A 26998-nucleotide genomic window follows, 5' to 3' on the forward strand; every position below is an offset into this window, starting at 1 on the left:
CTCTCCCTAGTGCGGTTTCCCTCTGCTCTTGCTCAGTGCAGAGCTCCCAGACTGCGTGGGCATTATCTCTTTAGTGTTATTCTTTGTTCAGAACGCGGGCCTGTCCGCTTTTGAAACGTCGTGAGGCGTGCGTTTAATGGCTTCAAAATATGAAACGGTGATGCCGAGTGAGATAACATGCTCTCTGTGCCCAAAACAATTACACTGTAGCCGTTCATGCGGATAAGCGCGTCGCGCACAAAGATGCATCGTCTTCCTGACGTAAGCAGCGACGTACGAGCGGCTGCCGTACAGCAAGAAGCAGTATGAAAGGGAACACAGCAGCGCGTGGCCTCCACGCTTTCAAATGCGCTGTCACGTACCGACAGGTGAAAAGAATCAGTGGCAAAGACGCATCCAAAGTAGGCTTAGTCGGTTGCTCTTTCCGAGCATACCCTTGGGCTCCCGTGTTCCCTTTCATATTGCCTCTAGCTGTACACTTGGAAGATTCGAGGCGCACTTTTACGCTACAATCGCAAGCGCGTTACGAAATCCTCCGTGAACATTCGAAGCGCCAGAGACAGAACTAAGCTGATTATTCCGAATCGGTCATCCATTAAAATTATCGACCAATGGCGGTAAATGTGTTGCGTTAACTTTCAGCGAGGTTCTCCTGGTGTAGCAAGCAGTCGCCGAGGCATTTTAGGGATTGAAGGTCGAAATTGGCCCCTCGGGACAGATACGAAAGTCCAGACATACTCATAGATCGTTAAAGAGAGTACACATTTCGAATTTAACATATTGCTTAGACATTGTTTTTCTCGTTTTTTTTTTTTTTTTGAACGTTCAGTGTGCGAAAGCGTTTTTAAAGGCCATCGTCCGCTACTTGCGTCACTGGGATATAGTGTTGATCTCAACAAAGCATGCGCTTGTGAAGGTACTCGGCAGATAAACCAACCTTAACGTGTACCGGCAGAATACCGAAATGCTGCGCCAACAATACAGAAATGCTGCTTCACATGTATGGGGAGCTCTTGTAAGGCAGAAAATGACATAAAAGTGAAATATTGGTAAACTGTGCTACGTAATTATGTAAGTTCGCCAGTGAACTGTACTTCGACGCAAATTTCGCCACACGCATCCCAGACGCTATGGGTACACGGGAATCCCATGTAAAACTGCGATCACCGAGTCCTTGTTACGAGTATAACAACGAGTTAAATTTATTTGTTTATTTTTTATTTGTGTATTATTTTTTTTTTTTTCTGCAAGCGACGTGTCGTGTCGTTCGCTGCTGAACAAGCATCAACACGTTCAAAAGAGCTCAGCCGCCTCATCGGGATCTAAAACAACAAGAGGCAGTGTACTGGCGAAGACTGCAGACAGGAACATTCCCTAACCTGCAGAGCTCCGCCGCCTCATCGGGATCTAAAACAACAAGAGGCAGTGTACTGGCGAAGACTGCAGACAGGAACATTCCCTAACCTGCATATCCTAAGTAAGATTTACCCGTCGCAATATCGGGACACCTGCCCATGGTGTGGTAGCAAACCTTCGTTAAACCACATCACGTGGCAATGTAGAAATAACGATAGCTTTCGTAAGGACCCGAGTGCTGAACACTGGGAGAGCCGGCTCGCCAGAGGCGATCTGGGTTGCCTACTAGGTCTGATCCAGCACGCCCAGCGAGCAGCGAAGCTCAGCGGAGCCCTGGAATAGGGGCACCGACCCTGTGAGAAGACGGAAGATGGACCTCTTCTGCTACTAGCACAAGACATTCCTAGAGAAATTAACGTATATCCTATACTATCCTATCCTCATTTTTACTAAGCACAACAACGAAATTTGACGCTGCCGAACATGAATCGAGCGTTTTAGGTCACCTCGGTAATGACGAAGATAAAGCCTCGATTGAATCAATCCGTGTGAACTCGTCTGTATAGCCTGCAAGTATCATGCCTGCTTCGAGATCCAAGATCATGCTAAGGTTGATTCATATTCCATGAACCTTAATTCCTACCTTTAATGAGCAACCCGATTTATCAGCTCCAATGTCTTCCCAGAATCGATGTCGTCTATTCTTTTGTATCAAGAAAAGTTGCTCATCATCATCATCATGCCAACTTTCTTATATCTTGTGCATGATATCGTTGCAAAAACCATCGAAGAATGGTTTTTGCGACTCGGCCATCGAAGTTCGGTCATTGTAAGCGACATCTTCGTTATAACCGAGGTTGCGTGTTAGGTACATCCGAGATCACGTGGTATAAATGTATATTCGTTATAACAGATGTCACATGTTCGTTATATCCGAGGCCATGCGGCATGCGTGCATCTTTGCTTGAACCGAAGTCAAGTGTTCGTTATATTCTTGGTCAAGAGTCGATCCAGGAATAACGCGAACCTTGCAAATCAACGCTCTAAAAGCATCGTATGTTTAATTTTCTTTAGTGGCACTTCAAGTTTTCTGATGGTGAAGCGGAATTTCAAGCTTCACGAGACCTCATGACTTAGCTCCGGGATGCAGAGATAACCTCGTCGAAATGAAGCGCTTGATGATTATTGACGGGACGACCAACTTTCAAAGATCACTCCATGATGCGTGTTTTGCGGTTGGCCGTTCTTCGCCAAAGCGAATAAACAAATCGTCTTTCCAAAATGATTTCTCGTGTCGAACCAGCGGTTGCTCCACGGAGATGGTCTTGAGCCGAAGGTGGTCGCCGATGGGACTCACTCGTTTCGTTCACGCCAGGCTGCGCAGCGTCCTCGGCGATGTTCGACGCCAGCATAAAACATCAGCTCGTGACGGGCACAAAACAGGTCTCCGCTCACCGCTGTGCGCCGCGGAGCTGGACGAGTTGCGTGCAGCAACGGGAGAGGGAGAGGGAGTGCCCAGGAGAAATCGGCGCCCCACTTCCATACATGGCAAAATTATTTTTGAAAAGGAATTAAATTACATTACTAATTACCTTGCTGAAAATTGCAGAAAAGTAATTAAATTACGTTACTCCTTACTTCTCCCAAAAAAGGAATGAAATTGCATTACAATTAATTTTACTGAGTAATTCAATTCTTTGAAAATTACTTTCTAGTTTCCATCAATGCAAAAACTAAGTAAACCTAGTAAAAAAAAAAAAAAAAACAACTTGTTCTCCAGACGCGAAGCACACACATTTTTTCGTCTTTCCGCCAAATTCCGTCCCAGAGAGCCATTCCTTCTCTCTTTCCTATAGCACTTGCCATTACAAAAACAAGACCAGAGCAAAAACCGGAACAGACCAGACGCACTTCAGTAAAAGTAATTTCAAAAGGAATTAATTACTTTTGCTGCGAAATTACTACCAACAGTAATTTATTACATTACTAAAGTTACCAAACGAAAAACGTAATTAATAACATTGCAAATTACCGAATAAGGTAATTAAATTAGAGTAATTTCAATACTGTAATTCAATTACTGTCATGTCTGCCCACTTCTGAGCTTCTAAACCCCTTTGTTTTATTCAGTTTTTGTTTTATTTCTTTTCTACGTCCACAGACTCGCCTCCCGCATCGGTGATCGGTGGTTCCTTCTAGAAGCTTGGAAACATCGGAACCCTTGCCGGCTCAGTCCTCTCCTGCGACGCCTGGGAGTGCCGTACCTGTGCTGTGAACTGGCTAAGGCTGAAGGGCGCTGCTTTACGAGACAAAATGTTTTCTGCTGTGCTGGCCATCGGCAGAGGGCTCTGCTCAGCTTGAAGCCGCAAAGTGGCCACGGATGTACGCGAGGCTGGACGGCTGGACCCCTGGTGGAGTGGACCGAAGTACCCATGCTGCGTCCTCACCGCGGGGCACGCGCGATGCTCTCCCGCTGACGCATTCTTCAACGCAGGCTTGGGCCTAGAAAATAAACGATGAACGGAGCCCCAGGGAGACGCCGTTATTCAGCGCCAATGACACCCGCGCTGAGAGATACAGAAGAGGGCTTGCCCTGTATGTAGCCAGCACCGCGGGTGTCGTTATATATACTCCATCGATTCCTGGCACTCTCCTTTTAGGATACTACGGCTGGAAACGACCCCGAGGGTGTCGTATATGCGTACTGGCACTGTCGTTCGTGTGGCGAGAGCTACCTGCTGGGTAGACTCCCCGCAGTATACCTGTGTGCTGGCTGCTTGCGGTGCAATGTCCGTGTTCTCTTCAAAGCACCGTTGCATATAACAGCGACGACAGCGCCATGCCGTGGTCTGCGCTGAAAGCAGTTAGTGTTTTATAATGGTCCTCGGCGACCACACCGATCTTGAGCGCTGGTCCTGGTACGAACTTCGCCGTTGTACTTCATTATTCGAGTGCGACCTTACTGAAAAAATTGTATAAGACAATAACCTCACATTTTCTCACACCATCTCACTCTATTCACATAACAAATCACATACAGGTAACATATAAATGCATAACGCCTCATAGTTTCTTGTACATTATCATAAATTATGTACGATATTTTATGATAATGATGAGAACCGTATGAGAGTCTATGCAATTATATGAGATTTTACGAGGTTCACCACGTACAACTTTTGTTTTTTTCAGTAGGGTATAGCACTAGATGGGTCGTTAGAGAAAAAAGAAAAATTAGAAGAGTTCAACGCTGCTGAGCCGAATATTGAGCGAAAGCAATATCTGCGGGTGACCGAGCATTCTTCTTCTTCTTCTTCTTCTTCTCCAGCCCACACATAAAGCCCCGCTTTAACCAAGCCATATGAATGTGTCTTAGTGGCCTAGAAGGGTAACGAAAAGCCAAGGTCCTGGCAGGCTGTTTCTGACATAACCGTTCCATGTGAAACGAGAGACCCAAGTTGGCAGCTCCTACCAGCGTGGGGTCGTCTACGGGGGTCGTCTAAAGGTCAAAGGTCAATGGTGGTCACCGCCGGGCCACGCTAACGGCTCAAACTGCGAGCAGTATTGCTTTCGCAATAAAAAGAAAGCGCCATGCGCGTTATTTTGAACATTCTGGCAGATAGCAATTGCTATGTGACATAACCGAGAACTGATTGGTCGGCGCGTTGTATGACGTCCGAGATCACGTGACAGGGACGAGTTGGCGGGAGCTACAAACTCGGACAGCATCTGTGAGATGGGAATCGAAGTCGTAGCACCCTTAGATGTGACGTTCGTAGTAGAGGCTCAAATTAAGGGATTGGAGATCAATCGATTAATAAAATGCGTGTACGCAATCGAAAATCCCCGTGGGGTGACAGACACAATATATCATATGTATACAAACCGAAACCATGTTAAACATAGCTGAACAAAGGTAAAACGTGCTGGAGCACCGTTCAGTTGCATTTAGCATAAACTATAAGAAGACAATTTCTGCCGCTTACGTAACGCCTTGAGGCAATTCGTAAAACAGACTCTGAGTACTTAAAGTGACGGGAGTACGAAATCTGTTTCGTACTGTCGCTAAAGCGTAGAACATATAGGCCATAGCTGGTGCCAGTGAACGAAACACGCCTCTAGGTGATAATACGATGCGATCTGTCAGACCTGTGTTAGCAGTATTGGTTGTACATTACGTTTCGCAATGCTACAGGCTTCCCATTGAGCCTGCTACTTTTTTCGTTGAAGCGCTGAGTGATTTTTCTTTTCTTCTTTAACTTTTTTTTTATCGGTGGATACCTCTGGAGGGCGGGAGTGAATCGATAGTGAATAGTGTCCCTGTACGGTGGAGATGGCCAATTGGTGTTTGGTGGCTGTTTTGGGACGGTGAAGGTCAGTACGGTGCAAAGGTAGGGCGGGCAGCGGGGTGGAGGCTTAATTTCTGAAGGATAGAGGTGGATAGTTCAGGACGGTTGAAGCCTCTGAACGATGAAGGCAGGTTATTTCATGGTAGATGGACAATTCTAAACGATGGAGATGGGTGGAAGGCGAAGGTAGATGAGCAATAGGCGGAAGCCTCATGGTGGGTGGCGGCAGGCGGCACCTATATACGCAATATCAGCCGGACACGTTTCGCCGCGCTATAGGGTATCAGGCTAACGCATTAGAAAAAAAAAATAATAATAAAAGCGAAGTTCACGGCAGCCGAATGATCTACACTGGAGCCTTACGAGCAGCTTGATGACAGAAATGATCGAAGAACTATCTCGATGTAGAACAGATATGCTCGGGCATTTATATTTTGCTTTTCTATTTCCTACGGCGAGAAAGCGTGCACAAGACGATACAAAGCGTGCGCTGGCTGTGTGTGGGCCATAGTTACTGGACACGAGAATATATAGTTGAGCATCAGACCCGTCTTCTTAATGAGAACACTCAGTGCCCGCACCAGGCAGCTCACCAACCTCCTCATTTCTGCGGTCGCCTCAGTGACTATGATCGAGCGCCGTCTTCCAAGCCCGCGGCGATTCGTTGCTCACCGTTTAAGACAGGAGTACCATGTACACCCCCTTCCGTATTCTTTTTAGAACAAGCAATAAGCCTCCCCCTACGACCTTTGTCCGCACTTCATTCATAACCCGTGCTCATTCCGGCTAGCACGCATTATATGGGTGCCTCATGAATGAAACAACGACGGCCTTATAGTCCACGAAACTAATTTGCATGTTTCGCGTAACGGGATGAATATATGAGCGTCGTAAAACCTCATGTAAGAACCTCTAGGAACCCTCGTCACGTGAATTCATTCTTTACAATAGACACCTCGGTGCGTGATTGTGAAATGAGTAACGAGTTTTTTACTGCCCGCATGGCGCCAGGAAAGATTGCCTTCTGAAGCCGAGGTCGGTGGTTCCCCACGTATGCAACTGCCGTCAAAGACAAACGGGTCCCTCCGGCTGAATCGTGTATGCAGTTGCCTATAAGATGCAGTATGAGCAAGTGCAGCTTACACTAGAAAACACGCGCTCAGTGTTATTATAGCATAGTCCGAGTGATACAAGAGGAGAAAAAGGAGCCCGACGGAATATTCCATTCAGTGCTTGCAAACATCGCTCTGAACACCGTGGCTCTGACGCGCGAGACCCTCCTCGGAAATAAGATTGATGTGCAATCGATGTGACCCACGAAAACGGAGTGAGCCTGAGGATTCGAGTCCGAGTCGCCCCTTGTAACACACTTCTAATACCAAAGCATCAGGGATGGATGTCATGCTGTAACTACCAGCCGTGTGTAAGCCTGTGCCATCTGCTACGGAGCAAAATGGAGTGAGAGATATTCCCCTTTCTTCTAGCAGATAAAAGGTATTGCATATAGACAAAATACTAGACTCCGTAATAATTATACTCATATAGACTTCGATGCAACGAAAACAAAAATTGGCCATGGCTTAGCTCAGCGAGGCCAGGATATACGTAGCGAAAGCATGTGTGCCTGGCGCTGGGCTGCCTATACTCCTCTTCAATTCAATCTAATCCCATCCAATCCAGTGTAATCCAATTCAAACCAGTCTAATCTAATCTAATCTAATCCAATCCGAACTGATCCAGTGTAATCAAATCCAGTCAAATCAAGTACAGTTAATTTCATTCAAATACAATCCAACCAACCCTGTCAAATTCAGTCTAAACATGACCAATCTAAAGCAGTCCAATCGAGTCCAATCCAATTCAGTCCAATCTAATCGAGTCCAATCTGAGGGATGGAGGTTCGATTCTCGGTGGAGACGATTTGTTTTTTGTTTTTTTTTTTTTTTGTTGTTGTTTTTTTTGTTTTTGTTTTTTTTTTTTATGAGGAGGCAGGCCCAGCATAAAATTAGCAGTGCCTTAGCTCAGCTACGCCATCTAAATCTTGATTGCAAGTCCAGGTTAGTCTGGTTGTCTAGCTATGTTGTTGCATTGAAAACGATACATCTTCTTCCGGTTGCTTCTTGATTGCCAGATGGCGCGGCGAGCGCACGGCGTCCGCCAGCTGCGGCGGTTGCTAGGCAACGGCTCTGTGCTCTCCCACCACGCGAAACTCCTCGCCCGTGGCCAATGTAGCTTTCGCTTCAAAGCAGGATAAAACGACGCTACAGGTGTAACGAGACCTTAATGTGCTCCTCGTTACTATGTATAAAATGAGTCAAAAAGGTGTACACTTCGCTTTTCAACTGTACCAATCAACAAGGTCGCCTCTAAATGTTTCGGTCGGCATGATAAGATGGCCGATTGGAGCTTATCATTGGAGTACATGAACATATGCGCCGGGCGTGTGGTCGTCGCCCAGGGCCAAGCATGAAGCACTGGGACAGATGTAGGTTAGAGGCGTCTTCCGGGTAAATCTGCTTGGTACGGGTGGCTTACTGCGAGCAGCGACCGGCGGCTATAATCGGGATAGGCTAAAACGAAATATCGTTCATCTTACCACCTGTTATCGGCAGTAAAGCATTATCTAGGTTTTTTTTTTTTTCTTTTGCTGTCATGACCCTAGGGAAGTGCCGCAGAATAAATTTACGTAAAGCTTCTCCTCGACGTCTCGTAACTTGCTTGGTTCACACGACGGAGACCGAACCGTAGATCTCGATGACAAAACCCGCATCATGCACATGGTTTGACGCCACGGATCCTGGCCGACCAGATCGTGTCAGCAGAGTGGCGGACGGGAAAGTGAAGGCACTTTCTCATTTTGAGATCTGCTGCTTCCATCAGTCTCGGGAATGCATTCAGCAAGCGCGGACGGTTCCTCTGCCAGTCGGGGCGTCACCGACTTGTCCTGAATACCATTCGTCCTGTTAATATATATTTCACTACTCTAGTGCCTCGATGCAGCTTTCTTTACTGGATGGTGACAACCATTATGCAAGGGTGCGACGACCCTTACAATTAAGAGGAAGTTCTAAAATATTATATTCAATAACATTGATGCCTGGAAGCAATATTCGGCACTCACATGCAATGAAAGACTCGAAAATCCTATATCCACGTTTAAAAAAAAAAGAAAAGAAAAGAAAACAAAGAAAGAAATGAGGATGTGGTTAAGTGAGCATGTGGCCCAAAATTACGGAGAATGTTCCCCACCCTGGAAAGGAACGCTGCATCGAGAAGGCGTCGAAGCTCGCGTGCGCGAGCCCACAGCCGCTCCCCGCTGTGGAAGGAGAAACCATGTATCGCACATTTCTTCCGCCTCGCCGAGTAGTGGGGGGTAGCGTCGTTGCCGACAGGCGGATCACGCAGTCGGCGGAACGTTCGCAGCCGGAAGTTGGAAACGAGGCGATCTTCGCCCCCTCCGCTTCCGCCGCGCCTTCTTCACTTTCGGCGCCCATCTCGTGCTGTTTTTATCCGCAGCCTGCAAGAGAAGAAGACCCCGCGCGGTTGACTTGTGCCCTGGCCTTCCTTATCGGAATGCTTCCCGGGTCGTGCAGTGCAACGTCGCAGACAAGGCAGTAACGGCTGCAACGGGGCTGGCTGGCACGCGACTCCGTCCGGCCCACGCGGCGCCCAGAGAGGAAGACGAACATCACGCTGCTCTACCGCGTCTACATATCTTCTAAACACATTTCTCCGCGTCCCTGATCCTTAATGCATAATTTATGCACCGTGCAATTTAAGTCGTGGCGAATTATTCATGAATCATCTGCTTGGGTATCTGTATCATACTCTGGTCAAATCCGCACTCCTGTATACATGTGCCATTTCAGAATCAAAAGCAGCTCACTACAGTAGGATACAGCTTTAAATAACAGCAGTTGCTAACTTTGGGTAGTGAAGCACGGCTTGTGCATTACTCCGCTGAACAGTACACGGGACCAGTTGTTAATACTTGGCTATAACAAATAAGCCAAGGGCATTGGAATTATTGAGCTTTTAATTTGGCCCGATAATTAGCATTTTATTTAGGTAACCAGGAAAGGCTAAACAGCGGACTACCTTCTCTCGCGGAGGAATTGTGTATGTCGGTTATTGCAGACTTAAGTTGTATGCTACTTTATAGCTCCAATTGTGTCTTTTGAACAAACCAACCCTACAATAGCAGAGGTGGAACAGGACTGAGGTATGAAGGGGAAATGCTAGCTCTGACATCTATACAGAATCATCCGAGAGGCGCTACAAGCGCCTTGTTGTTTACAAAATACATTGTTTACAAAATACATTGTTTACAAAATAGAAAAAATGAGATGGGTTCAATGCTGCTGAACTGAATGTGGAGCGAAAGCATTAGCTGTGGGTGACCGAGTGTTTTTCTTCCTCTTCGTCTTCTTCGCCTTCTTGCTCTTCTTTCTCGTTCCTCCTCTTCTCGTAGCTACGACTCTTCATTTATACATTATTTACAAAATACAAAACGAGTTATATGTTTAACTCACGAAGCTCGCTGTAATCGACGAGACCGTGCTGCAAGCGAAGGTTTCCTTTCACGTGTAACATTAGCAGGCGACTCGGCGAAAAACGGTAACTGTTGCTATGTCGATGTGCGGTGCATAGTCAGTGACACGCGTTCAGCAATGGTCGGTTTCAGCGCGTGCTGTTATTGAAGGCCAATGAGCCGGAAAGGACAGTCACTTGCAGTCTGGACTTCCCAAGCAACACTCTGGGGCGGGCAGGAGAAGCGCGCGCTTACGGACCTGGCCGGCTTTGTAGCCCTTTTCGTTATCTCTGGCCTGATTGAGTGTCGATATACAAACACCTTGCGACGAACTGCCGAGATTCTCTCCGTTTCCGATCTGCTTTTTAACAGTGAGCTTGTTTGGCATAGTGGCCAATTCATGAGTGAATCATAGAGGTTGCGGCTGGGGTACGGTGGGTTCTATTTCCGCAGTGTATTAACGGTGAGAGGGTTGCCGCTGAGCGGGAAAGCCGGTGCTGATAGCGGCGATAGGCGTGTGGAGAAAAATTACGAGGGACTTTATCGACTAAAATAGTGAAAGGATAAAGCCTGAGTGCCGCATTCTGCTACGTAACTGGCACTAATTAGCAAGTGATGAATTAAATAAAGCATTCAATAATTAACTGTGTCAGCAGACATTCAAAGAAATTAAGAGAACTAATTTATCGAGGTCGCATTAGGAAATTAGGTGAAATGTCAGTCCGCAAGAAGAACGCGCCTGTGCGAACTCCGCTGTTGCGATGCGTGTCCGTTCTATCGCTCGGTCCAGCTTCGACTGACTCTCTCGGTATTCACATTTCACACCTTCACATCCGTTCTTCCCAAGGTTCAATCCCTGGTACCGGCGCGTACACCAGTCACAAACACGCACACACACACAGCTGTACACGTCAGAGACGGCCCGCTCTCTTTCCTCACGAGATCTTGCTCTGCGGTTTCGTGTGCTGCGGCGACGGCCGTGAGAAAGTTCGTTTTTAGCCTTGGCTGGGCGCGGTACGTGTCGGATAGCGGCGTCAACGTTCGATGGTCAAGGTAGACAATGCCTAAACGGGCGCGTTGGTCGGCGTAGTCGGCGTAGCGCTGACAACTGATCGATTAGGTAGACATTGAGCGGATAATTGATGACTTAATTGATTAGTCAGTAATTAGTCAAGTAATAACCTAATTTATAATTAATTGTAAATAATCTTTAAACTAATTAGTAATTGATTAGCGATTGATCTTTGATTGACATATGGCCATATAAAGCACGCATTCGCGCATACTGCGGTGGTGCTCTGTGATTGGTCGAGATCTCTATGATGTCATCCCGCCTCGGCCAATCGGAGCCGCCGCAAAAGCGGGACAGATTTTGTCCACGACAGCATGAGCCATTAAAGGCTTTCGTCTTAAAATCAGGATTGGTCGAGGGGGTCGTGACGTCACGCGAAATTGGAAGTACTGTAAGACAAATGCGCTAAAAAAAAAGACGGGTGAGATGGGACTCGAATCCGGGAACCTAACTGGGACGCGAGTGAGACGCACTATATATATACCTCAAAGATATCTGAGTAACTTTGGGCGACTTTCTTAAACGGAGACGTTGTGTGTCTTGCAATCAATAAAAAAAAAAAAAAAAAAGATCCAATTTCTGTGTCTGCGAAGTGATATGCTCAGACGACGGCAGGCCGTTGAATGGATCTATGAACACCGCCATATCATTAATTAAAGTGACGCTGAAGGGTCCCCTGAATTATTACTAAGCACCTCATTATATAGAAAAAGGAAACACATTTATGGATTTATTATCGAAAATTTCTCGCTGAGCGTTGGAGGGAGGCATCTGTAATATTTTGTTTTTATACTTTCTGTCTTCTGCTAAACTAGAGTACGTGCATTTTTGAACGAATTACATAATCGGCTCGATGCGAACACGCTGGAGTGTGCCTCTCGCACACTGTCTTATGTGTCGCATTACCAATGCACACAGGTGCAGCTGGGACAGGAAAATATCACTCGCACACGCAGCCAGAGCTGGTCGTCAAGTAGGCGGAGCAGTAGTAGTATGTGGTTATTTTATTAATTATTCCAAAGGAAGGAAAAGGTGTTTTACAGCCCCGGTACCTGCTATCTGATACCTGAAACACCTGAGCTGGGGCAGCGGAAATAAAGGGATAGCGAGGAAGCGGTATAGACGAAGTCAAAGTGGGGAGCGATAGGGAGAAAGTACAGGGTAGGTAGAAGAAAAAATATATATATACACTATGGCATAGTGTGTAGTAGTTTGCTAGAGGCCCACCCACAGATGTTTTAGGTCACTGAGCACTCAGCACATCGGGCGGGCCTCCGCAATAGTTCCCAAGTGCAGAGGCACAAAGGTCCAGGTACAGAAGCACGCGCGCGTGCTGTGTCCATGACACGTTGTGTCCTGTGTTTTTAAATTCTGTTTTGTTATGTATTTTAGTACTCTTCCTGGGTGCACTTGTAGAGGGTGAAGCCTTTGGCAGGTTGGAGGTGGCGAATAACATTTCTGGAGGGTGTGGTTGGGTTGGCGAATGTGAATTCAGGATGGCCAGGAGTGATAGGACAGAGCCAGGTAAATGTAGTGAGCTGCCGCTACGAGAGCCAGGCTGGCTTATTTTTTAAAGCAAAGAGTTGCAATGTTTCCGCAGTAAAAAAAGTACGGCATGCGTCGAACCATCCAGCTCTCAACCGCAGTATATTCCATGGTGAGATGATTCACACCCTCACCCTCGCGGTCTGTCCGCGAGCAGCCGCCAGTGAGAGATCGTACACTGAAAACTATCCAGAACAGGCCACTCTGCGACGAGTGGAGAGAATTGGAGTGGAGAGGCAATTCCCTCTAGACCTTTGCGTTAGGCAGCGTATCTGTCGAAAGCGCCTCAGTCACGCCGCTTCAGCTTTTTCTGTCCACGACTCCATATAGTGGAGTTCCACAATCCAAGCGCATGATGCACCGCACGCGAACCGGGGACATTTTGCATCCTTGGTGGGCGGACCCACATCTCTCCCAGTCACTCTCCTCCAAGGAGTGAGGACGCAGGGCCCAACCTCCCACAACACGACTGACCTGGGTCGCAACACCGCCGGCAGCGGGTAGACACCCGCTACCTGCCACGGCAAACAGCTGCGGACAGTACCTCGCCCTCTCAGCCATATTGCTGTGGTGCTGTATACTAGGTAAAGCGAGCATTTATATCTTCATGTACGCTCGAACCCTCTCTGCTCTTTTGCATCAACGAGTAATAATTACCCGTTTATATTTCTTGACGAAAGAGCCTAACTATGGACAACAGTGCACGGATATATATGTTCACGTTCGGTGAACATAGCTGGCCCCTCGCCTCTGAAGGCCCCATGTATATGACAGGGTGTTTGCTCCCCTTGTCCTACGCCCCGACAGCAAGCTGCAAAAAACTGGTTTCCATTCACTTTGATGGGGCGTTTACGAAATGCGATTCTCGGTTCCGCCTAATTTCAAAATATTTCGAGCCAACTTTGTTACAAACATTACGTTTATTGTATGCACTGACTGTCACCGGCGATATAAACAAAAAGAGTACCGAGGGCCTTTCTTTCTTTTTTTTTCTTCTTTTTTTTTACGTCCAGTGCGGGCCCTTCGTTCATGGAGAGGTTCCATTCAAACCTGCCGCCGCCAACGGCAAGGACCGGTTGCGCAGCTGCCCAGGCTCTGCAAGCTGCAAATGAGGAGAGCTCCCATTCGACTTTTCACCCGTGTTATCCTTATTTCTTTTTCATGGCGCTTTCTTATTTCTTCGTCCACCTGTCCTTGTGACGGAGGCCGCACACATAGCGGAAGCCGTCCACTTCCGGGCACCGCGTGCCACCAGCGAGCGAGTTTCCGTTACTCGCCGCTCCATTGCTTCCGCAGCCGAAGGATGTCCACCGGAACAGCTGCGCCACCCGAGTTTCCGGGGTTCGCTATAGAGTCGCGACCCACTGGCGCTAATTTGCCAAAGTGAAGAGGCTTCCGCCGGCGGCTGCCAACGTCATTTGCGTCTCCGACACGCTCGCGCCTGTGACGCCTCGCCGAATTGACACACGCAGCCTTCAGTCACAGCGTGAGCTGCGCGGACGTTCCGGTCACGGTTAATTCGTGCTCCAAAAGGTATCCAGTCAAAACAGACGAAGGCTGGGGGAAGAGAGACACACACGACAACTGAAGAGTACTAGAAAAATGATTCAATGGACTTATAGACATCCGGACAAGTCGTGCAGTCCTGGTCGCATATCGCCCCGCATCTCCGTGGAGCCCGACACGCTGCTACCAAAGTCGGAGTAATGTAAGGGTTATGAGTGAGTGAATGAGAAGACTTTATTTACACCGACATGGACCTCGGGACAGGGGCTCAGCCAGGCGGAGGGTCTCCTTGCCGGCTCTCCTGCGCCGCGGCCGCAGAGAAGGTCTTGGAGTAAGCCTCCTCTGCCAAGCGTAGGACGATCTTTTGTTCATCCAAATTTGGGCTAAGGATGTAGGACTCCCAGGTAATTTGATCAAGGGGATCAGTTTCTTTAGCTCCCGGAGAATCGGAGCATTGCCAGATTAAATGATTTTGACTCAGAGGTACGTTGCAGAGATTGCAAGCCTCCGGGTCCCCTGTCAACTCATTATGCAGAGTAACATGAGGAAAGAAACGATTGGCCTGAATTTCTCGCTAGGCCCTGCATTTTGAGGGTATTGGGACCTATCTGGTGGTGGATAGATCCTTCTGTTTAGTCTGGGAGTCTCAGAGAGCTCCTTGTAGGTGATGAGGGGGTCTTTGTCTCCGGGTAGCGGGGTCTCTATGGCCGCTCGGGTGTATACATCTCGAGCGAGGCGATGATGGGCAGCCTCATTGACTGGTAGACCCTCGTGAGCACACTGAATTCCATTTTTGAATTTGCCCGCCCTTTAACTTTGGTATCGAAATCCAAAAACGATATCTAATGAACCACTACAACCACCACCAGCTTCAGAGTTGCGTTACGCCAACGCAGATATCGCTGATAATCAGCCAAAGATTGGTTCGTGCAAGCGACTTGTTGATTGCGATTGCAGTTGTCGCACAACAGTCAGCGGAAAGATAGTATATGTATCTTTCTGTCAGAACGTTAATGTCTTTTCAGCTTGCCTACCTGCACGCTGCCTTATAGCAGCTGATCGCGCCTTCCTTTTTGAAATGTTCTAGACAGGCATTCCACCAGCTGCGTGTATTGCATTTTGTGCTTGCATTCGGGCGAATTCCAACCTCTTATAAAATATGTTTTTTGTAGAGTAGATATCGTGAAAACTGAGATCGGCATGTCGGCACATGTACAGTCGTGAGCAAAAATGGTATACAACACTCAGTCGGTGACGATTCTCGACAAAACGACATAAAAATGCCACCTAGCGACAGCGATAGGGTCACTGCCAGCAAAACATGCATATGGATAAAATGGGGCACTGCCGCCATTCTCTCAATCCCGAATAGCTGCTGCTAGATGAAGTTGTGATGCAGTTTTCCAGAGCTCCACCACAGGATGAGTGTTGTATACCACTTTTGCTCACAGTTGCACGTTATTGCTCCAGCTCTTCTAGTGTTCAAAGAAAATAAGCACATCGAACGATACCCCCTACAACATCCATCCGACCTAAGCATTTTCGCATGCTTGCAGCTGGACACGTACACGGCGTGGGCATTCACAAGTCGTTCTCGTCATTGAGTACAATTTGCAGTCACTAGTCGCACCCCGAGTTTGCGCCGCGTACGCTTTCGTGAGGCCGTCACGATCGAGAAGAAACAGTGGCGTCCGCCACCAACGCCTCCGTGCCAACGGCCTCCGAGAGAAAGCGTAGCAGCGAGACACATTCCCTGTACACACTCAGTGCCATTGAGCGTCCACATTCGGAGCGAAGAGAGAGGGCGGTCAATGAACTGCGTCGCGACACATGCCGCCCCCACTGTCCGCACGAGGCAGTTGTCGGGGCCCGATACGCAGCCCGCGGCTGGGACGGAGAAATTGTCGCCTCAGCTCCTCCCAGTGGTCTTCGAGGCTTCCGGGAGCACGTGGCGTGGCCTGGGATAAACTCGAGTGCACCTCACGCAAGCCCTCGCCTGGAGACATGCGTACGTGACACGCTGGCTTGGTGAGAGAACGAGTGGCCGCGTTTTGTTGGCTGCATACGAATTCGTCGTCCAAACGACTATGAAACCGAAACAGCCTAAAGTGTGGTCTCATCATGCAGGCTAAACTATTCGTGAACTCATAAAGTGGAAACCGACAAGCAAGGGAATTTTTTCTGCTTACTTAGCAGCGAGTAATATGCGTCAAAGGTCAGAGCGTTATCATCGTTTCGATAAGAGAGCGTGATCGTCGCCTCCCCGCTTCTCTGCGGTAACCTTCTCTCAGGTGAGCTTCGCATGTGCGGCACCGTGTCGCGACTTGCGAGCAGCCCCCGGCGACCCGAGTAATTCGTCACCGCTCTCTTTCGGGGGCAGCGGAAAAATCCCCCGACTGTGACCAAACACTCGGGCGCAAAGTGGAGCGAGATATATAATTCAGTCCCGGTTCAGCCGCTTATTCTGCTGACAGCCAACGCAGCCTCAGTGTCTGCCTTACTTCCCGTCAAGAACAAAAACAAAAGCAAAGGGGGAAAAAAAATGTTACGACACGTTATCTCTGCTTTATCGCTCCGGTAGTGTCGATGGCACGCTCTTCGTCACTGAGCCGTTCAGTGCGAAGGAAGATTACCCAGCTCCGGTGTAGCAAGCTTACGGCGTAAGTGAGGAGCTCGAATCACGTTGCAGCCGTGAGGAGGAGGGGACGACTTGATAGCCTCTAGCTGCTACAAATGCCCCATGCTGTGACTTGGGTCACGCCGTCAGTGTTTTTATCTGCGACCGCGGTTCTCATCTCTCGCAGAGTTGACAAACGTCGCGTGTCGTCGGAAGTGAAGCTTCTACTGGAGTGAATCATGTGACCATTATAATGACAGTGTACCCCGCCGGGGTGGCGCAGTGGTTACGGCACTCGACTACTGTTCCCAAAGTCGCGGGATCGAATCCCGGCCTCGACGGCAGCTTTTCAATGAAGGCGAACAACAAGGCGCCCGTGTGCTGTGCGATGTCACTGCACGTTAAAGAACCCCAGGTGGTCGAAATTTCCGGAGTCCTCCACTACGGTGTCTCTCATAGCCTGAGTTGCTTTGGGACGTTAAACCCCGCAAACCAACCTATAATGACAGTAAAGCAGTAGCAGCATTCAAAGTGTCATTAGCAAAAGCTGGGGCAGTAGGACGGAGCAGTGTTCGAAATCGTCCGTTCAGAATCTGTGTAGCTGATCGCCCCTGGTCCCACTGCGGGGTTTCAGTGGTTGAGGCGCTCGACTGCCGATCTCGAGGGTTCAGGTTTAATCCACGCAGCTGCGGCCGCGTTTGAGTGGATGAGGAACGCTAAGTATCATGCCAGGTAGTCGACATTTTCCGTAGCCCTCCACATGGCGCTCTGCGGGGCCGATATCGCTTTGAGACGACAAACCTTATAAGCAAACCAAACCTAATCGCCCCTGGCCACGTGCAGTCCACTTTGATTAACAGAGCAGGGTCTATCGCCGACACTGCGCCACGCCGCCTACAGGGGTTCGAATGAGGAGTCCCTTATTTATCAAGCAACGGATGCGTAGAGGAGAGACTATCGCGAGGTCAGACCTCTCCTAATAATAGGCGATTCGGCTGCGCCTTGGTTCCGGCCCCGTCCACCGAGACCCTTATCGACGCAGGACACTTGTTTGTTCGTCACACCAGTCCTCTGGACGACTCCTTTATTTGCGCCTACTTCTGATATCGCGCCACGTCGGTCTCTAATCTGGTCCCTACAAACGACGCATCTTTATCTTCTCTATTTCGCTGCCCTTCAGATTACGAGCCTGCAGGGCGGACGCGAGGTTTATTGTGTCCACGCTATTTCCGCCATACAGTGGCGCGGTGTCACACAATAACGATAACTCTTGTATCTGCTTTGTCGTGAAAGACGCAGCACGTTTCGAGGGGGTGGATGACGTCGAGGGCTCCCTGGCACCGGAAAGAGCCTGTTCGCTAAAGAAACAGTTCGTGCTCCACTATCGGTGCAAACCAGAAGAATAAGTAAATTAAGTACCCGACTGAACCGCACGATGTGGTGGGGATGGTTGAGGGCGGTCTGCCTTTGAGGCTGACCACGACAGCGGGGGTTAGAATGCAGTCGCTAGTCTTTAGTTAGGGGCATCTTAATAAGTATGCATGTAAGAAACAATCACCATGCGAGCCGTAAACTGTTTGGTGTGATTGCGGCACTTATCAACTCAATATTTAATATATCGTCTTTGAGAAAAGGTTTTGCACAGATTCCGGTATTTCAGAATTCAAGACACTGACGGGTGCAAAATTGGGCTGCTCTTGAAAACTTCTGGTATAGTTCCCGGGTTTTAGCCAATTATGTGACTTCCCCGCCGTGGTGGTGCAGTGGTTAGGGCGCGCGACTGCTTTGCCCAAGGATGCGGGATCGAATCTCGGCTGCGGCGGTCGCTTTTCGATGGAGGCGAAAAGCAAGGCGCGCCCCGTGCTGTGCGATGTCAGTGCACGTTAAAGAACCCCAGGTGGTCTAAATTTCCGGACCCCTCCACTGTACGGCGTCTGCATAGCCTGAGTCGCTTTGGCACGTTAAACCTCGTAAATCGACTAAACCAAATCAGTTTCGTGACTGCTCGCAAATAAAAGAAAGGTCCCGGCGTTTATGCGCCAATATGCGTCAATCCGATAACGTTGCATCGGCACAAGCAGAAGTTGAGCTGCAGGAGTAGTTCGCTGTTCGCAGTTTTTATCGTGCTCATTATTTAAAGTAAGCATTCTTTACTGTATCCTGTTCTTCGCGGTAGTAACGTGTGGTAATATATATTCCTTACTCTGTGGCGGCCTTATGGGATCTACGTTAAAACCGTTTAAACTAAGCCACTCTAACACACGTGCTGCAGAAGACGAAGTTGCACATGTTACGGCAATATCGGTCAGGACACGCCCCCAGGCAGCGCAGAATTGCTCCTGCTTGGCTGACACAAACCTACCCAGGTTATGAGAGACGCCATAGTGGAGGGCTTCGCAAATTTCAACCACCAGGGGTTCTTTAAGACCTCGCGGCTTTCCCCTACTCTTTTCTTCGAGCTCCCCCTGCGTCTTCTGTTCACAGCTAGAAGTCTTTTCAACCATCCCCTGCCCATTTCTTTGCGTCTTGAAAGTTTTTCAGTCGGGGCGAGAGGGTGACGAGCGAGCCAGAACGATGGATGTGGAGATGAATGCCTCTTTTAGATGCCCAGCGGGAGGTGATGCTGGAAGGTTCAGAAGTGGCACGCCAAGGGTCCGACTTAGGTGTGTCCCGAAGATAAATTCAACCCTTTCTCGCTTAATTCCACAGTGACCTCGAAAATGTCGCCTTAATTCTGTCGTGACTCTTTATTCGTGAAGTATATACTAACACCACCGCGCGCGCCGCACTCCAGTTCATCTGTCCGTCCTTTGAGAAGTGAAGTTTCGGGCATCATAGAGTACCTATACGAGATCTGGAGGTGGACAGAGGTGATGGCGGGGCTCCATCCAAGAATAGGATCCCACTTAGGGAAGAATCCTCCGTCGTGGATACAGCGGTGCCACCTTTAGCACTGTGTCCAGTTGGCGCCACTTCTTCAGCGACGGGCGTCAAGTGTCATGAACATTACCTTGCGCAGTGAGCGAAACCCCATCTCACCCATCTCTAAAGTGTCGACCTTTGCCAGGGGTATTCCACCCGATCTACCTCAGGGAAACCTGTTGCATCTTGATGCACTGTTCCGGCGAGCGTAAAGTTTATACGGCTGCAAAGGAAAATATTGCGCGCCCCTAAAGACCGCTCGTCGGCGCTGTCCTTTTCTTTTTACGGCCTATTACGACAGTCGCTGGCATGCCATGATAAGCCTCAGTGAGGACGTGATCGCGTAGTACTTGCACGCGCGCAATGCACGTATAACTCAGTACGCGCGTCTTTATATCTTTCCTTTTAGCACAGAAGCAGCGGCGCCACTAACAGCTGCTTGACGAGCGGCAGGAATAAGGTACCAACTGCGGCGCTACTGTCGAGGGACTTTAGATCGCATTTGGCCCCATGAGGACGGGGTGGCAGGGATACTCTAGCAGCTGCGGCGCCACTAGTGCGTGGTTCTGTGGGTGTGTATGCTATACATGCACAGCATTTGAAACTGCGCAGGCACCCGAATCTGTTGCACACGGTTTTTGCCAAAAGTTTATAGCCCAGGAGGTTTGCTCCTAAGCCACGTTGTGCCACTCCTTTAACTCCTTTCCTCGCAATTTGAACAGGTGGCATCGAAACTGTCTACACCGAATCCGCTTCAATGTGTCATACACAAACTACTTCCTAGATAAATAGGCATAGCGAGCAGGCCTCTGTGCTCTACATGTGATGTGTGTGAAAATTTTGAACATTTGGTAACCTCCTGTCAACGGTTTACTGCACATCCCGGGACACTGCGCAATAATTTAAGCTTACCTAGAGACACAACCTTGCGCCTTGAACATGTCCTGGGTCCTTGGTGCGACGGATCGTCTGCTGCGCGAGCTACCAAGGCCTTACTAACTTTTCTGAAGGACACAGGGTTGATTAATACCCTTTAAAACTCATCTGTGTGTGATTATGTGCGTGTGAAAGTTAACTTTTCTTAAGGACACAGGGTTGATCAATACCCTTTAAAACTCATCTGTGTGTGATTATGTGCGTGTGAAAGTGTGCGACACCGATTCTCTTTTTTTTTTTTCCTCATTTATTTCCCCTTCCTCTCCCACACTCTGTCACCCTCATCTCTCAACTCTCATCAGGAGTAGCATGCTAGGCTTACCACCAGGCAGACATCTCCTGTTGCTATTAAAATATATATATATATCTCTCTCTCTCCTTTAACATTCATGGAAGTCCTTTCCGTTGAAGAGGGTAGAGCAAAAAATATTCTTACCTCCAGGAGATTTGAAACAACGAAAATGGATTACAAGGCACATGGTGTGGCTCGGATGCAAATCTGCAAACTTTTCCCAAAGACTGCACAATCCCGCAATGCATCACTGGTGCTGGAGGGGTTAGCTCTTCCTATACCGCACTCTATATTCCGTCTGATGTTGAGTAAAGATCACCTGTATAGACACTCACGGTAAAAAATTTCTCGTTAGAGCAAGTCCAAATGCTCCTATCTGACCGACCTTCATCCTTTTCAGAGGCCATGACAGAGAGAACCCCGTCAGAAACCGGGGCGTTTAAAACCCTTATGAGACATTCAGCGAATTGTTACTCGGGTGTCTTTTTTAACTGTTTACCAATCGTTATTTTAGATCCTGCGAGGGACACTTGAATGTGGTCTGTGCAGGTACAATTGTGTAGATTGTGCCAACGTCAACTTTCTTACTTTTGTCTTTAGGGGACAACATTATGTTAAGTCCGTCAACAGAAAAGATGAGTCCAGTTTCTAAATTATCTTTATCGGCAATGCAGTTCCAAACACTTAACGTCAAAAATAGGCATTTTTAGCTCGGAAAGCGCTGGGCGTGGTCAAGGCGTGGCATAGCCGGTATAAATAGTCAAACGGCTTCCGTATTCGCTGTATTAGAAGTACAAGCGAAGCCGTTTAAAAAACGTGCATTGCAAGAAGCCAGATATACGAGTAAAAAATTACTATAAAGTAAATGTAAAAACTGTCTGCTTTTATGCTGACAGTATTCATTTTCTTAATATAATGTTGCCCCTTAAAAAAAGTAAGAAGGTTGATTAGTCAATTTTGATTAGTTAATTGTCTAATCACTGAGCTCTATCACATGTGCCTTGTACAATCCACCTGCACAGACAGCACTGACTAAACTCTCGCAGGGTTTAAAATGCAGATAACTTGAATGCAGATATCGATCCTACACGATTTCTCGACACATAAGTATACTCTACAAATGGCCTCTACAACTGCAAAAACTCTATTACTTTTTTTAGTGTTGACGCATTTCGAATTTTCAGATATGTGGTAAAAACAATTTTGGGTATAGCAGACATCTTCCATTACTTCCCATTGACATTCTCCATCGAAGTACGTGTCACCGAGTGCTGCAGGGCAAAAAGTCTGAATAAAGTCGTAGACGGCCAAAAATCTCCAACGCACAAGGTGACGTATCAACACCTGTAACTATAACCTGATTAAAAACATACGATTTAATCAGAGAACGAGCCAGAAAATAACTAGCAGGCTCGTAGAGGAAAAGAAGGAAATGACAATATCAGACAGGGGAACTAAGAAACAAATGAAGCAATTAAGTGAGGCTGAATTGAAAGAAAGACGAGGCTCGGATGGGCAACCCTATGAAACTAGACAGGCTGACAGCAGACGATACAAGAAGAGAGAAATAATCGAAGTAATGATCAAGAAATAATCATATAGAATTTAATCGGCAATAAATGCGTCTCATGAACAAATCATCAATTCATAGCCAGAAAACGCCATGCAATCGATTTTGGCCAAGGATCGAAATAAATTAAAAACGAGCAAATATGCTGGGAGCATGGTGAGAATTACAGAGGTAGGCACCGCAGTTCATAGAGTTTCTTACTCTTACTTAGAGGGAAAGCTGTGCTGCCGTCTATGGGCGTTTACATGGAGTTTCCAGACGGCCAGTTCAGCCACCATGGGCGCTCAAAGCATCATGGGCCGGAGAGCTACCGAGTGCAGAACTACAACTTTTGGCCAAAACTAATGCAAAGATAAACGTTGTTCTACCGTAAATAATGTCCTAAGATTAAATATCGTGATTATAAATTGCACAAAGAGAGAGAAACAGCATGTGAGTGTGAGATTTATCCAATATAAGCGATGGCTCTTTCTCCTATTGGCTTAGTTTGGAGCAGCACAAATACCAATATTTCGTACTTATTAGCCAAACTTTGAAATAAAAAAAAAATGTTATGAAAATATTTATCGTTGTGCAATCACTTAAGGAAATTTTTAGTGGCATTTCGGGAAACAGAAACCATTTATTGGCGACGTCTGCTTTTGCGCCTTCGCTACTATGGCTTTCGCGGTCTATGTACGCACCTTCCGATGATGATGATGATGACTAAAAAGAAACATCGCAGTAACGCCACTCCACGTACCCGAGAAAAACCGACCGTCCCGCAACAAGTAGCTCACCGGCCCATGATTCTTAGCGCGCCCATGGTGGCTGAAGTGCAGCGCCCTCAGCTTTCCCTCTATGTAGTGTAAGGAACTCTATGCCGCAGTTAGCAACTTCAGAGATGACATCGCTATGCTGAAGCTTCGGCGGCCGCGCCGGGACGGAACAAGTGAACGCGGAAATGGCCGGTAGGCGGCAAATCAATCGCTCGGCGGCGGTGAATAACCCGAGAAAAGAGGGTCGTTCAACGAGGCCATTGTCATCGGCGCAGGATCTCAAATTGTGCGACGAATAATCAACCAGCGGAAATGCATCGTTGACAATTGATTGCGCGAGGGATAACTGGGTGGAAGGGAAAGGCGAATCGACTCTGGCGTGTTTTGTAGAAGTTCCAAGCCCATCGCATATTTGCGTACGTTACTGACGCGACGCTTTCAGGAGGCAGCTGTGGATGCGAACAAAAGTACACGTCATAGATAATCGCAGGTGCGTATGCGTCAGTCGGGGCGGGTACGCAAAGCAGACGTATGCGTGACTGCCAAGACCGAGATGTGTTCATTCATTTCAGATATTACGTACCGCGAGGCTGGCTCCGCGGAAGTTATTTGACCTCGAGAAACATTGCGCTCTGCTATTGTCAAGAGTCTGTGATTCTGGACCCCATTGTTTGGATGCTAATCGACGCGCGGACGAAAAAAAAAAAAAAACACCATTGTCAGTCACAGCTCCATCTCTCGGATAGGAAAGGTAACAAGTCCGAGATATAGCGCATTTTGTAGCGAAAGCTACACTGCACTAGGATTTCAAGCCATCGGCGTGGCACCGTGCCACGTGACCGTTGCCTAGCAACTGTTACGTAGCATGCTGGGCCAGGAGCAGGAGGAGGAAGGAAAAGAATGTGATGATGATGATGATGATGATGATGATGATGATGATGATGATGATGATGAAGAAGAAGAAAGATAACTCGGTAGTTGGTAGAGGCGAACAACAGCGAGTTGCTAGGACAGAAGGCTCGTTCGAACGTTGTGGCGGTACGTGGTACATTAAATCCAGGTGTCCGCAAAAAAATTCGCTGCAACACTCGCAGCTTTAGCTCTATCACTAAGTTCAAGCCATGCTTAAACCCCCACAATTTTGTTTTCTTTTTTATTTGTGTCAGCTACGCATATGTAACCGCACAATTTTCTGGATTTTCGTCCGGCGGCCGTGATGCGCATGTTGGTGCCTATAAAATATAATATGATATATAAGATAAAGAGTAAAATAGTTCATTGGTTTATTTTAGTTAATTAATCATCTAATCATCGAGCTCCATCACCGCATGGGTCCGTCTCGCTGTACAGCCCCCCTACAAACACCGCATCGAGGTATACATCTAGTAGTTCCAAATGTAAATCTTTAAAGTGAATGAAGTCACCTTGTGCAAGGAGACTTTGTGATATGCAAGGAGACTTTCACGGGACTTCATATGTCTTAAAGATGTATCATAGAGCGGTGAAGCATAAAAGTCAAGCACGTGGCCGCAATTCGACCCAACCGCTGTGACGCCAAGAGCGGTTGTGTTTGCTCAAATATTTGGTCGATTTCTTGCAGCTGCGAGGTTGAGTATTGCTATCAACAGAGAGGGCTATCCTTGTTCTAATATCATCCGGCAGTTGCTTCACCGTTCCGAAGAAATAAGCGATAATAATAAGAGTGCGCCATAGTTTTATTGTGACCTAGCAGGCGCACAACTATACCCACAAGAGTCTTCAACTGCCACCGTCGCTGTTCGAAGACCCGTTATCGGCGCTCTGAAGAGGACGGCAAAAAAAAACGATAATGATAAGAATTTGCGCCTCATGTCTTATGACCTAGCAGGTCTCTGTAACCAGCCACACAACTACACCCACAAGTGTTCAGCTGCTCCCGTACCAGTTATAAGTGCTCCGAAGAAGACGGGAATCGCCCCTCCTAATAATCCGGCTTCGAGAGTAAAAATCGTCTTGGAGACGATTGAGTGCCACACATGCCCACTTGAATGTAACGAGCACGACCAGCAATTTTAGCTGTTGACCTGCGTTGAAGAGTAGATAATGGCACGTATCAAGCCAAGATAACGATGCAAACCACGGGAGAAATAGAGAGGAGATAACGTCAGTCCTGTCTACTGCAGCGACGCTGTAGAACCCGCCCGAATGATGTGGCTTCATCCCGCTCCGCTCTTATCTTGGTTATTTTCGTTCGGGCTAGGTATAGTATATACCACGAAATCAAGAACGTGTAGTGCAGACAAAAGCAGTCTGATCTGTACCTTACAAGTTTTAAGGCGAAAGCCTTTAATGGCTTAAGCTGTCGTGGACAAAAATGTGTCCCGCTTTTGTGGCGGCTCTGATTGGCCGAGGCGGGATGACGTCATAGAGGTATCGACCAATCACAGAGCACCACCACAGCATGCGCGAATGCGTACCTTATAGGCCATATACCAATCAATTACTAATTATTGACTATCAATTAATTAATGGCTAATACTAATTACGTAATCCATTAATCAATGGATTAATGATTTAACAATTAACTAATTGGTCAATTACCTACTTGATGTCTAACTAATCAATCAATAAAATAACTAATGAGTAATTAGTGTCAGTTGCGTAGCACAATGCGGCACTCAGGCTTACTCCTTTCACTACTTTACTCGCTAATGTCCTTCGTAATTTTTTTTTTTTGCAACGCCGGAGGTCCATCTAGCGACAAAACCGGCCTTCATGCTGACGACATGAAAAGAACTATAAGAAAATCAGTGCTAAATTGAAAACCCCATACCTCCCAATTTTTCTGGTTCCAGCGGAAGCGGTTCTAAGCGATTTGATCTGAACGCGAATCGTAAAGATATATATCTACGCCTAAATAACACTATATACATAGATGTCATTGAGGAATCGCTGATTTACCGTGAAAGTGAATCGTGACCTAAACAAACAGCCGTGTGTGCCCATTTCTTTAACGTCAAATTGTTCAGTACGACGGAGCTGAAGATACTGCCGCGTGAGATGAAGCATGTGAAACGGGCGGTGGAGAGCGATGAATAAGAGATATGTTGGGAAAACAAGAAACGAGGTGGTGGGAGACATTCGTGCGCAAGTTATTAGCTTCTACCGGCCAAATCGGCCTCGCTAACAGATGTATGTTCTTCTTTGAACGGGGTAAACAAGTGAATTATTCCTACATGGAATGGCATATCGTTTAAAATAAACCTGCGTAAATAAATACGGATAACTTATAAGCAGTAAATGCTAAATGCAAACATGTCTCGTTTAATTCTCGTATTTTGAAATTAGATAGATTTAGCTTACCGTGATCTGCGATCCGCCACCGTGACCCACTACCGTGCGTGGGCGGGGCGCACAAGATAATTGGTCCCGACGCGGCAGGCCTATGTGCCGACATTCAGTATGTGGCGCCATCTGTAGGCGGCAATGGATCTGAGCATGCGCAGTGGAACGCGCTGTGGCGGATCACGGTAGCGGATCGCGGATCACGGTAAGCTAAAACTCT

At 47.6% G+C, this 26998-nt stretch overlaps 1 long non-coding RNA gene across 1 annotated transcript; it reads right to left on the reverse strand.

Annotated features, from left to right (window-relative positions):
* Positions 1 to 3406: 3406 nt before the first annotated feature.
* On the reverse strand, positions 3407 to 26841 carry LOC146173433 (uncharacterized). Its single transcript, XR_014701945.1, has 3 exons — positions 26797 to 26841; positions 8955 to 9222; positions 3407 to 3858 (listed from the first exon to the last, which is right to left on the reverse strand). It is a non-coding gene; the product is annotated as an uncharacterized LOC146173433 (long non-coding RNA).
* Positions 26842 to 26998: the final 157 nt, after the last annotated feature.

The sequence above is a fragment of the Amblyomma maculatum genome, chromosome 11 (assembly GCF_055883805.1).
Source record: "Amblyomma maculatum isolate TAMU_Amacu chromosome 11, ASM5588380v1, whole genome shotgun sequence".
NCBI lineage: Eukaryota > Metazoa > Arthropoda > Arachnida > Ixodida > Ixodidae > Amblyomma > Amblyomma maculatum.